Source organism: Ziziphus jujuba, chromosome 5 (genome assembly GCF_031755915.1).
Source record: "Ziziphus jujuba cultivar Dongzao chromosome 5, ASM3175591v1".
NCBI classification, from domain to species: domain Eukaryota; kingdom Viridiplantae; phylum Streptophyta; class Magnoliopsida; order Rosales; family Rhamnaceae; genus Ziziphus; species Ziziphus jujuba.
The window spans coordinates 4817479-4829675 of record NC_083383.1 but is presented as its reverse complement, the minus strand read 5'-3'; the positions used below and the strand labels follow the sequence as shown (position 1 = coordinate 4829675).

The 12197-nt window shown below is 36.0% G+C and overlaps 1 pseudogene; it reads left to right on the top strand.

The window, feature by feature from the left end:
- The first annotated feature begins 6533 nt into the window (after window positions 1-6533).
- Window positions 6534-7587, top strand: LOC132803696 (protein Ycf2-like; annotated as a pseudogene).
- Window positions 7588-12197: the final 4610 nt, after the last annotated feature.

The following is a 12197-nucleotide window of genomic DNA, read 5'->3' as shown; positions in this document are numbered from 1 at the left end:
ATCATACGGCGTATTTTATTTGTATTTTTTATTATAAAAAATATTTGTCATTTAACCTTAAAATTCTTCAAAGACAATTTTGTCCTTTAAGTATTCTATATAATAATGTACAGCCATATGTCTCAATACAATAGTTATATGACAAGTGGGTCTTTTTATTGGATAACCTTGTCCCTGAGCTTGAGGTTTTAATTTTTTCATAGTAATGCCTTCGTTGACTTTCACTTTACTAATTTTTAACATTGCTTCGGTGAAACCTCTATTGTGATTAGCGTTTGCTGCTGCAGAAGAAACCAATTTTAAAATGGGAGAACATGCGCGATAAGGTATGAATTCAAGTATCAGAAGTGTTTTTTCATAAGAACGCCCACGAATCTAATCAATTACTCTTCGTACTTTGTGAGTAGACATATCTATAAATTCATCTATAACGTATTCTTCTATATATCGGTCCATCTTTTTCTTCTTTCTCATAAGGTTGACCTTTCACTAATGAACAATAAGTATCTATATTCACTTTTTGTATTTATTAAAAAATTATTAACGATGAGATCTATTATCATTTTTTACATGTCCTCGGAAACTTAAAGTAGGTGAAAATTCTCCCAATTTATGTCCTACCATATGATCTATTATATAAATTGGTAAATGCTCCTTTCCATTATGAATAACAATAGTATGCTCGATCATTGTCGGTATAATGGTAGATGCTCGGGACTAAGTGACTATTATTTCTTTTTCTGCTTTTGTGTTAAGTGTATTTGTTTTTCTTAATAAATGATTCGTGACAAAATAATTTTTTTTTAGTGAACATGTCACAGTTAATTAATTCAATTTTTTTTTTTTGTAAAGACGAAGAAACAAATTCTATTTACTATGGCGACGAAGAATCAAATTATCAATATATTTATTCCTTTTTCTACTTCTTCTTCCAAGTGCAAGATAACTCCAAAGGGTTGTGGGTTTTTTTCTACCAATTAGGGCCCTCCCTTCACCACCCCCATGGGGATGGTCTATAGGGTTCATAACTGCTCTTCTTACTACAGGACTCTTACCTGGCCAACATTTCGATCAAGCTCTACCCAAACTTTTCTGGTTCACCCCAACATTCCCCACTTGTCCGACTGTTGCTGAGCAGTTTTTGGGTATCAAATGGACCTCCTCATAATGTAATTTTAATGTGGCCAATTTCCCCTCTTTCCCAATCAGTTTTGCTATAGCACCTGCTGTTCTAGCTAATTGTCCACCCTTTCTAAGTGTGATTTCTATGTTATGTATGGCCTGCCTAAGGGCATATTGGTTGAAGCAGATTCTTCTTTTGATCAATCAAAACCCCTTCCCAAACTGTACAAGCTTCTTCTAAAGCATATGGCTTTCTGGATGTAGATGATGATATCTATACAGATGGGTCTTATATATATATATATCGTATAATTCATATATGGACATATATATATATCATATAATGAAGTACCACATTACTGGATATATAGGAATCAAAATCTACCAAATCACTCATGTTATGATCTTCTACATCCTAGGTCTTCTCGTTCCTTCATCTGGCTTATGTTCTTCATGTAGCATTCATACCGAATGACTCTATGAAATTACGTTGATACTTCCACATATTATGGGTAGCGTAGGAGACATCTCTATTTTTCCCCTTGAGAATCCTTAGAATTACCACTGCTTATCTTTCAATTCACCTCTGACCATTAAATGAAATGTGAATAACCCGTCCTCCTCTCTTTGACACAAGGGCCACTTCTGGTTTTGTCGATGCTTGAAATAATTTTGTCTTCTCCATGTTACTATATCTCTAAAGTCAATAATTTTATATAAGGAACTACTTAACTCAATCACTTGCTGCCGTTACTCTTCAGTTTTTTGTTGAGGTCTATCCTGTAGAGGTATGCAAATTGGATCAGTGATCGATTTCTAGGTTTCGTCGCAAACCTAATTGGTTACTTCCAATTATGTAAATTAATAGTTCAAACCACACTCAAAGGTAGGGCATTTCCCATTTTTATTGGAACTTCTGTACCAAAAACAATGGTATCTTCAATTAGAGCCCCTCTGGGATGTAAAATATATCTTTTCTCACCATCCCCATAGTGTGTGAGACAAATGTATGCATTTCCATTAGGATCGTATTCTAGAGTTATGATTCTACCATATATGTCTTTTACAGTATAGACGTTTATGACCTTCCCCTCTATGCCGTGCGGTAACCATTCCTCTGGCATTATGACCTTTACTACAATGATGCTACCCATAGATCAAATTATTTAGTGGATTGGATTTCACTTAACTGTCTATGGCTCCTTTGCGTGTGCTCGGGGTAGAAGTTTTGTATAAATGTATTGCCATGCTATTAAGTATTTTGATTTCTGTCCTAGTTAATCCTAATTCAACGTTAGAAGTATATTGATTTTTCAACAATAACCAAATACTTTTGTCTGTAAATACTGCATATGTGATTCCATCCATAAATCTATTTTCTTCCCTATGAGTTATAGTCTCACTAAGAATGCTAGTTCTTACTGTTCATATGTTATGATATGAATAAACCACACCAATTCATTATGTATGGATGATGAGATTCCATTGATATATAGCCAATTCCAATAGACTTATTTTATTGGAGGGTCCCATTGGCGTGCATCCATTAGGAATTGAACCTACGAATTCACCAATTATGAGTTGGTCGCTTTAACCATTCAGCCATGGATGCTTAGCGGGGATCCTCATACATGGTGAATAACCAAATTCCAATTCAAATGAAATCTTTAGGATAAATCAATGCAATTTACTAGGACTCATTAAAAGGACATCAATTCAAATATTGGATTTTCAAATTAAGAGAGATATTGAGAGAGATCAAGAATTCTCACTATTTCTTAGATTCATGGACCCAATTGAATTCAGTGGGATCTTTCATTTACATTTTTTTTTTCCATCAAGAACGTTTTATAAACTTTTGGACTCCCAAATTTGGAGTATCCTACTTTCACGCAATTCACATTTACATGGTTCAACAAGCAATCAATATTTCATGATCAAAGGTGTAGTGCTATTTGTAGTAGCAGTCTTTATATATTGTATTAACAATTGAAAGATGGTCGAAAGAAAAAATCTCTATTTGATAGGGCTTCTTCCTATACCTAGGAATTTCTTTGGACCTAGAAATGATACATTGGAAGAATCTTTTGGGGCCTTCCAATATCAATAGGATGATTGTTTCACTCCTATATCTTCCAAAAGGACAAAAGATCTGTAAAAGCTGTTTCTTTGATTTGGTTCTCCCAATAACTAAAAAGTGTATCATGCCTAAATCTAACTGAGGTTTGCGGTGGTAGAGGAACTGGATAAAAAAAAAAGAGGAATTCGAGTTGTAAGATATGTAATGAAACTATCGCTAGAATTGAGATCTCATTCAAAGAGAAAGATATCAAATATCTGAAGTTTCTTTTTGTATATTCTATGGATGATCTGACCCACAAGGACCATGGTTGGGAATTGTTTGATCGTCTTTCTCCGAGGAAGAGGTGAAACATAATCAACTTGAACTCAAGATATGATTCAAATCCAATATAACTTCTATGGGTACATAAGAAATGCATTGAATCGATTCTTTTTAATGAACAGATCCGATCGCACTTCAAATATGGAATTCAAAGGGATCAAATATGAAATGATAGTCTGAATCATAGAACTATAATGAAATAAACGATCAACCAACATTTATCAAATTTGAAAAAGAGTTAGAAGAAATGGTTCGATTCTCTTATTTTTATTTCTTAAATTGAGAGATCCATGAATTGGGATCCTAATGCATATAGATACAAATGGTCCAATGGGAGCAAGAATTTACAAGAACATTTGGAACATTTCATTTTTTAGCAGAAGAGCCATTTTCATTTTCAAGTAGTGTTCAATTGATTATGTATTAATCAATATTCAATTGATTGGTTTGAGTTTATTGGAAAAAAAAAAGATTTGTTTAAGTCACTTTTGATGCGAATCCGCCAGAACCCGTCAACCGACAACCCACTAGGGTGCCGACTCGATACTGATAAAGTCCGAGCCGATCACTAGTGCTTAAGCTAAGAAGTTTAAGGACAATATTGCTACCTTTATCCAGGGGTAATTCATATTCAAAAAGGCTTGTCCATACCCGAAGATCCAAGACCTATCTTGAGCATACAAGTGGTGGAAGCTGGTACCAAACCGGGTAGCGGTTTTGGTGCAATTATGGAGGCCGGGAAGCATGAAATGGTTCCAATGTTTCATGGATTTAATACATAGTCTAAGAGGACATGGAATCAAGTCATATTAGCTTCAAATTCATCCGAAAAGGGGTTGTAGGGACAGTTAGTAAACTTGGCCTATTTTCGCTGTATTTTATGCTGGCTTTACGGTATTCTGCTGAGTTGGCTTTTTCTCTTTCTTCCAAGCAAGGGCAACGTGTGGGACTTCATGATCAGCTTATTTGGTATCCTACAAAGTATATTGAAGCTGATTTGGAGCTCAAATTGGTCAAAGAATGGTCAAAGTCAACTTAGTCAAAAAGCTAGTCTTTTAGTTTCCTAATTTGATTCTACTTTTTGTTTTAGAAAATTACCATTCCTTTTTGGTTTTTATTTATTTATTTTCTGGACAAATAAGTTTAGGAAAGTTATTATTTTATTATTTTCATTGTAAATTAATTAATTTCTAATTCAAAATAAAGGAATTAATTAATCCAAATTATATTAGGAAAAGAAGTGAGAATTTCGACCACCATAGGAAACTACTTTTTATGGTCGGTGTTCCTTTTGTTTTTAGGGTTTATTTCGTGACTTTGTAGCCTATTTAAAGGCTTATTTTTCAATAATAATTAAGCTTGAATTTTATACAAAAAATTATTTGTGAGATTGAATTCTCTTTGTTCTTTTGAACACCTAAAACACCATTAGTGAATGAGTGTTTTAGTTTGACTTGTCAATAGGCATTCCATCACCTATTGTGGCGTCTTCATTATATACCAGGATTTCTATTCATCTTTTGGTTAAGGGTCAAGGTGACCATTAGAACTTGAACATAATTAGATCCGAGCTAATATATTATGGGTTTAGGAGCAGATCGTCCTAGATTCGTATAAACTTCCTTTCATTTTGTCCAAGTTACTTATTTTTTTGTCCAAGTTTCTTCTCTTTTTGTCTAACTCACTTCCTTTTTTCTTTGTGAGTTTCATGAATATCCCTATTCATAAGTCCGAGATCCACCTCCATGAATTGAAAGGTCGAATGATCAACTCTGCACTCAGTTATTAGAATCCATAGGTCTTCAAATTATTCGTTTGAAAAAATAGAAACTCTTTTATTGGATGATCATGATACTTCCTAAAAAATGAAATTCTTGATCAATGGAGGAACAATATCACCATTTTTGTTCAATAAGATACCAAAGTGGATGATTGACTCATTCCATACTAGAAATAATAATAGGAAATCTTTTGATAACACGGATTTCTATTTCTCAATGATATCCCACGATCAAGACAATTGTCTGAGTCCCATGAAACCATTTCATAGAAATTCATTGATATCTTTTTTTTGTAAAGCAAATCGACTTTGATTCTTTAATAATCCACATCACTTCTTCTTTTATTGCAACAACTGATTTCTTTTTATGTGGAAAAGGCCTATATCAATAATTATGATTTTACGTATGGACCATTCCTCAATATCTTGTTCATTCGCAACAATATATTTTCTTTGCGTGGTGGTAAAAAAAATATGTTTTTTTGGAGAGAGATACTATTTCACCAATCGAGTTACAGGTGTCTAACTTATTCATACCTAACAATTTTCTACAAAATGGTGATGAAAAGTATAACTTGTACAAATCCTTCCATTTTCCAATTTGATCCGATCCATTCATTCGTAGAGCTATTTATCAATCGCAGACATTTCTGGAACACTTCTAACAGAGGGACAAATAGTCAATTTTGAAAGAACTTATCGTCAACCTTTTTTAGATATGAATCTGTCTGATTCAGAAGGGAAGAACTTGCATCAGTATCTCAATTTCAATTTAAACATGGGTTCAATTCACACTCCATGTTCTGAGAAATATTTACCATCCAAAAAGAGGAAAAAATGGGACTTTGTCTAAAGAAATGCCTCGAGAAAGGGCTGATTATAGAACCTTTCAACCAGATAGCGCTTTTTCAACTTTCTCAAAATGGAATATATTCCAAACATATATTCCATGGTTCCTTACTTCGACAGTATACAAATATCTAAATTTGATATTTTTAGATACTTTTTCAGGCCTATTGCCGATACTAAGTAGCAGCCAAAAACTTGTATCCATTATTCATGATATTATGCATGGATTAGATATATCATGGTGAATTCTTCAGAAAAAACTATCTTCCACAATGGAATCTGATAAGTGAGATTTCGAGTAAGTGTTTACATAATCTTCTTCTGTCCAAAGAAATGATTCATCGAAATAATGAGTCACCTCTATGGATTGAGTTATGAAAACTTCTGGATAGGTATCCTACATCTAAACTGAATTCTATCTGGTTAAAGAATCTCTTTCTAGTTGCTCTGGAATAATTAGGAGATTCTCTAGAAGAAATACGGGGTTCTACTTCTAGCGGCAACATGGTATGGGGTGGTGGTCCCACTGATGGGGTCAAATCAATACGTTCTAAAAAGAAATATTTGTATATCAATCTCATCGATATCATCGATTCATAAGTATAATACAAAATCCCATCAATCGAATCGTGTTTTTAAGAAATATGAGACATCTAAGTCATACAAGTAAAGAGATCTATTCATTGATAAGAAAAAGAAAAACAGTGAACGGTGATTGGATTGATGATAAAATAGAATCCTGGGTCTTGAATGGTGATCTAATTGATGATAAAGAAAGAGAATTCTTAGTTCAGTTATCAACTTTAACGACAAAAAAAAGGATTGATAAAATTCCATTGAATCTTACTCATAGTGAAACTTATCAAAGAATGATTCTGGTTATCAAATGATTGAACAACTGGGAGCAATTTACTTACGATACTTAGTTGACATTCATAAAAATTGTCTAATGAATTGTGAGTTCAATACATCCTGTTTAGTAGAAAGACGGATATTCCTTGCTCATTATCAGACAATCACTTATTCAAAACCTCTTATGGGGCTAATATTTTTCATTTCCCATATCATGGAAAACCTTTTTTGCTCCGCGTAGCCTTATCCCTCTCTAGGGTTATTTTAAGGTTCTATAGGAACTGGATGATTCTATTTGGTCAAATACTTAGCGACAAATTCCTATGTTCCTTTCATTACAGTATTTTTAAACAAGTTCCTTGATAAAAAGGGTTTTCTTATTGATGATAGTGATGATATTGATGATAGCGACGATATTAATGATAGTGATGACATCGACCGTGACCTTGATATGGAGCCGGAGCTTCTCACTATGATGAATGGATATAATGCTGGAAATAAATTGATTTTATATCACCCTTCAATTCGAATTACCAAAAGCAATGTCTCCTTGCATAATATGGATTCCAAACATTCATGATCTGGATGTGAATGAGTCGAGTTGCTTATCCCTCGGTCTATTAGTGAACTATCTCTCCAAGGATTGTGAAAGATGTTCCATTAGAAATATTCTTGTTATTGCTTTGACTCATATTCCCCAAAAAGTGGATCCCACTCTAATAGCTCCAAATAAATTAAATACATACATTTAGATACAAAGACTTTTTATTCCACAACAACGAAAGCACTTTTTCACTCTTTCATATACTAGGGGATTTCATTTGGAAAAGAAAATGTTCCATACTAATGGATTCGGGTCCATAACCATGGGTTCCAATGTACGAGATCTTGTAGCACTTACAAATGAGGCCCTATCGATTAGTATTACATAGAAGAAATCAATTATACACACTGATATAATTATATCTGCTCTTCGTAGACAAACTTTGGATTTGTGATAAAGGAAGGGCTGTTGCACAAAATGTATCTAGACAAAACACATGTGGCATGCATCATATCTGGTCTTGATGAACATACATAGAGCAAACTTCCTATCATGCTTCTATATAGGGTTGGGTTTACCTTTGGTGTGCCATCCTCCTTCTTGTATTTGTCTCCTTGGCTCATTGGTGTTGACATTGGCTTGCATTCATCAAGGTTGAACTTTTTCAAAAGATCTTTGATGTATTTCTCTTGAGATATGAAGATACCCCAAGAGCATTGCATCACTTCCACTCCAAGGAAGTAATTCATTTCACCAAGGCTTGACATTTCAAACTCCTTTTCATTTTCACCCGTGACCAACAAATCATCCACATAGAGTGAGATAACAATCATGCCTTCTTCATTCCTTATGTATAGTGTTGGCTCATTTGAACTCCTCCTAAAGCCTTGGTAGATCAAGTAACCATCAATCTTGCCATACCAAGCCCTAGGTGCTTGCTTTAACTCGTAAAGTGCCTTGTTAGATGGTAGACTTTGTCCTCATGTTCTTGAACAATGAAGCCCTTGGTTGCTTGACATAAACCTCCTCTTGAAGCACACCATTCAAGAAAGACGACTTTACATCAAGGTGGTACACCTTCCATGACATTGAGGCCGAGATGGATAGGATGAGCCTTATGGTCTCCATTCTTGCAACCGGTGCAAACGTCTCTCCATAATCTATACCCGCTTGTTGTGCATAGCCTTTTGCCACAAACCTTGCCTTGTGCTTGCATATTGTTCCATCCAGGTTGAACTTGGTCCTAAAGATCCACTTTACACCAATTGGTTTCTTGTTTTTAGGTTTAGAAACCAAAGACCAAGTTTCATTCTTTTCTATTGTATCCATTTCGGTTTGCATGGCCTCTATCCACTCTTTCTTTTGCATAGCTTCTTGAGCATTGGTAGGATCACTCAAGGCAACATTGTACCTTTCATATATTTCGGACAATGGCCTTTCTCCTCTAACACCATCTCCAATCTCCAATTTGGCTCCAATGGTCTCAAGTGCATCCTCCTCATCATCTTCATTTTCTTCATTGTCACTGTCATTGGTTTCTTCTTCTTCATCATCCAACCGAGCATTATCTTCATGGACAAGAAGCTCCTCCTTTGTCCAATCCCAAACAGCATCTTCATCAATCCTCACATCCCTTGTTACCACAAGTTTCTTGGTTTCCAAGTTGAAAACCCTAAAACCTTTGGTAACCTCACTAAAGCCGACCAAGATGTCCACATTTGCCCTTTTGTCAAGCTTGTCTCTCATGTGTGGATGAACATGGAGAAAACAAACACTTCCAAAGATTTTTATGTTGTCCAAAGATGGTTTTTCTCCATACCATATCTCATAAGGTGTCTTGGACTCATTGGCTTTGGTGTATGCTCGGTTTTGGATGTAGCTAGCGTGTATATGGCTTCGGCCCAAAACTTCTTTGGCATGTTCTTCTCATGTATCATGCACCTTGCCATCTCCTTCAAGGTCCTATTTTTCCTCTCACAAACACCATTTTTTTATGGTGTGTATGGTGTCGTGAATTGATGCACCATTCCATTTTCTTTGCAAAAATCCTCCATAGCCAAGCTTGTATATTCTCCACCATTGTCGGTTCTTAAGCACTTCATCTTTGCATTGCTTTGGGTTTCCACCATCTTCTTGAATTCCATGAACTTCTCAAGCACTTGTGACTTGGTTGTTAGAAAATATACCCAACACATCCTTGAGTAGTCATCAATGAAGGTTAGGAAGTACTTACAACCTCCAATTGATGACAAACTCATCGGTCCACACACATCCGAATGGACTAGCTCAAGCTTCTCCTTAGCTCTCCATGAACCGGCTTTAGGGAATGGAAGCCGTGTGGATTTCCCTAGTTGGCATACATCACATAGGCTTCTCATCTCCTTAATCTTTGGCATGTCCTTCACAATGGCATTGGTGTTTTTCATGGCACCATAACTAGAATGACCAAACCTTTTATGCCAAAGTTGAGAAATGGACTCCACTTTGATTTTTAAGGCTTGTTCATTCGTAACTAGGTCCAATCTATAGCTTTTGTCCTTCAATGGTACCTTAAACAGCTCATTACCACAAGCATCATATATAATACATCCATCTTTTGCAAAATTTAAAGCAAATCCTCTTTCTACCAATTGTGCTACACTAAGCAAGTTTTCACACAAACTAGGAACATATAGCACATCTTTTATAATTTTTGGTACCTTCCTTGGTGTTCAAGCACACATCTCCTTTGCCTTCTACTTCCATGAACCGGCCATCACCAATCTTCACTTTGGTTTTATAGTTTCGGTCAAGCTCCATAAAACCATCCTTTTGGAAACTCATGTGGTGTGAGCAACCACTATCCACAAGCCAACCGAGACCACTACTTGTGGCCTTAAGGCATGTGGCCATAAATAGGTTCTCGGCTTCTTCATTAACCACATTGGCTTGTTGTCTCCTTTGCTTGCATACTTTGGCAATGTGGCATTTTCCTCCACATCTTTCACAAGATGCATCCGGCCTCCAAAAACACTTGGATGGTGGATAACCAAGCTTCTTGCAATGAGGGCAAGGTGGATGCCCTCCTCGATTTTGATGGCTTTGTTGTTGTTGTTGTTGTTGATTCCATCCACTTTTGTTGTTGTTTGTGTTCTTGTTGGTTGTAAAACCGGTTTGGTTGGTGTTGTTGCTCTTCCTTCCTTTATTCTTCTTTTTGTTGCCGTGGCCACCATAGAATGCACTCTCTATGGTCTCCTCCTTTCTAATGGCTCTCCTTTGTTCGGTTGCTTGAAGAGCATTGATGAGCTCACTCAAGATTATTTCACTAAGATTTCTAGATTCTTCAAGGGAGGAAATCTTAGCTTCAAACCTTTCGGGTAAGCTCACCAATACTTTCTTTACTACCCTTTGATCGGTCAATTGCTCACCAAGGACCCGAATTTGATTTACCACTTTGAGCATCCTTTCCGTGAAATCCTTGACAAGCTTATTCTCCTTCATCTTCAAGGTCTCAAACTCTCTTATTAGGTTTAAAACTTGCATTTGCCGAGTTCTAGTATTTCCATGGAACTCCTCTTGAAGCTTTATCCAAACCTCTCTAGCACTTGTGCATGACATTATCCTTGTAAAAATGGAATCACTCACGGAGGAGTGCAAGGCAGTGAGGGCCTTGAACCCCTTAGCAACTTCGGCCTCATGTGCATTTCTTTGTGCTTGGGTTGCATTAGCTCTAAACTCTTCCACTACATAACCTTCTTCTATGACTTCCCATAAACCAAAGGCTTGAAGGTAGGCTTTCATTTTTAGACTCCAAATGGAATAGTTTTGGCCTTCAAACTTAGGTGGTGTTGGGGTTGCAAAGGATTGTGAGGCCATTTGAAAAAATGGTTTTTGAAAAGTTTTGAAAAATGGACACAAGAACAAGCTATCGGGTGGTGATGTTTTAGTGAGTTTCAACTAGTCTTTTTGGGAGGTTTTGGTTTCGGTTGGAAGGCTTTAGGTGGGGGATCCTCTCACAAATAAAATTGCCTAGGTTGAAAGCTCACAAGGTCCTAAGAAATTACACTATGCTCTGATACCATGATGGAATTTGTTATAGGTTTATGTTGTTGTACCCTAGAGCACAATCATTCAAGGTGTTAGTCAAGAATGATTGTTGTTGGTTCCAACAATAAGACATGCTGTCATATTGAGCAATAAATCCAAAAGCATTAAAAGTAACCAACCAAGCCAAACTACCTCAACTAACTCTAATCAATGTGCTAGGCATGCAAGAAACCTTCTTTAATGGGCAGTTCAGCTTGTCTGAGGTATTTGAATTTGAAAACCAGCTCCATTTGACTTGAAAATTGGAGGGAAGCCTTTTTGAATATTAAACTGTGTTCTAGCCAAAAATCAGATAAAACAAAGTCCATTTACCCATTCAAAAATAATCAAACCTGAGGCAGTTTTGTCCAAATTTCTGGGCAACAAAACTACACAAGGGTCAGATTGTCTAGGAAATAGCAGCAAAAAGAATGGTCCAATTTGGAGCTGGGAAGGTTGAGTTAAGCCCTAAACAATCTGACCCTTGTGCAGTTTTGTTGCCCAGAAATCTGGACAAAACTACCTCAGGTTTGATTATTTTTGAATGGGTAAATGGACTTTGTTTTATCTGATTTTTGGCT